General features: G+C 36.5%; 1 protein-coding gene across 1 annotated transcript in view; it reads left to right on the forward strand.

Moving 5' to 3' along the window:
- ADGRV1 (adhesion G protein-coupled receptor V1) overlaps window positions 1–1,774 on the forward strand; it is a 481,118-nt gene that overhangs the window by 104,874 nt on the left and 374,470 nt on the right. The gene's annotated exons all lie outside the window — the stretch shown is intronic.

The following is a 1,774-nucleotide window of genomic DNA, read 5'->3' on the forward strand; positions in this document are numbered from 1 at the left end:
AAAGAATGACTTGACAAGGTCATACAGTTAGTTGCTGTGCTGGAAACTAAATGAATTTTAGTGTGTGTTACCTTTCACATTACTGTACTCCAAACTTGTATTTTTAACTTATCAATGCAAATGCCTTAGCCACTTTCCAATAATCTTTCCTTTGATTGATGGCCTAGAATATCATGTTTTTAGAGCAGTAGTGAGTGAAAGTGACTAATAAATAGCTATACATTTAACTAAAGACAGATCATCAAAAAATTATTTGTAACATAATGCAAGTAGAAAGTCACCGTAGGGGAAGTTAAATCTTAATAACTATGACAACAATAGTAACATTTATTGAGTGTTTTCTGTGTGCCAGACATTTCACATCCATTATTTCACTTAATTATAACAATACATATTATGGTATGCGCCATATTTTCACATAAAGAAACTGAATTTTAGAGATTTAATAGCACAGTTATTCATGGAAGAGCTTAAACCCAGTGCTATCTGAATCCAGAGGCCATGCCATAAGGCAGTTTATGTGAAGAGACTTTGTGTTGCTTGAACTTAAATCTGCTGCAGAACTTGACAATGTAGGAACTTTGGGTAAATATTTCAAGTGGTTTGAGTTGGAAGAATAATGAATTTGACTTAAAATGTCTGTGTGAGAGAAGGAAACTGGTGAGAGAACCTGACTCTATCTAGGTTACGCATGGAAATTGGATATTTAGAGGTAATAGTTGAAATCAGAAAAATTAATAAAATCTTCATGGTTAGAGATAGAAAGCAAGTAAGTCAAGGATGGAGCCATATGGAATACCAGGTTAAGGTGCTAGGAAAGAAAAGTTCTGAGAGGAAAGAAGGTTCTCCCAAAGAGGCGGGAAGAAACCAAGCTAAGGGTGTGTTTTCACTAGTTATCAGAATAAGTAATCAGTATGTCTCATACTGAAATGTGCAACAAGTGAGATTAGATTCCCAGATGTGCTAGAGGAAACATTAATAACCATGAAGTTTTAAAGGAGCTCTTGGGATAAGAAGCAGATATCTAAGGAAGATAAAAGGAGGTCGAGGCCTTCGGGCAGTGCTTCTCAAAGTGTGGTCCTCAAGCCAATGCCTGTCCACAAAGTGTGTCTACTAGTTTCTGACAAGGTCAGTTCAGAAACTGAAATAACCTTTTCTAGAAACTTATATAGAACAACTTCATTTCACTGTGATACTCAAAAGTGATATCTATGGGCTTGTATATGTGTTCTTTTTGCTATTTAATCTAGCCCTTCATTTTATTGTATTTTACAAAAATATTAGTCTACAATGGATAGATCAGGGCAAACAAAAGAAGAAAAATAAACAAAACCCCCTTGCTCTCCGTTGCATTAAGTGTGAGAAGCACTGCCCTAGGAGATAGTCTGTTCATTGGCCACGGAGAGCAAGGAGAGGAGAAAAAAAATCGGAGAAAACGGATCAAAGAGGAATATTTTGGATTAGTTTTTGTTTTGTTGAAGAAATACAAGAAAGAAAATAATGTAGAAGATAATAAAAGTCGGTGGTATGGAGGCTATAAATACTAGTAAGATCAGGGCCAGGAAGGATTAGATTTAAGGGAAGACTTAGAGCTAGACTCGGTATTTTCAACATGATGACAGAATTTCTTTGAAGGATACCAGAGAATTTGGATGACCAGTATCACTTCAAAGGTATTTTAATTGTAAAGCAGCTAGTGGCATGACAGTGCATCCTCTGAGCGCCCGGGCAGTGATGGTGGTGGGTGGTTTGGAGGGTTCTGAAGAAACCTGAG

Source organism: Myotis davidii, unplaced genomic scaffold (assembly GCF_000327345.1).
Source record: "Myotis davidii unplaced genomic scaffold, ASM32734v1 scaffold44, whole genome shotgun sequence".
Lineage (NCBI taxonomy): Eukaryota > Metazoa > Chordata > Mammalia > Chiroptera > Vespertilionidae > Myotis > Myotis davidii.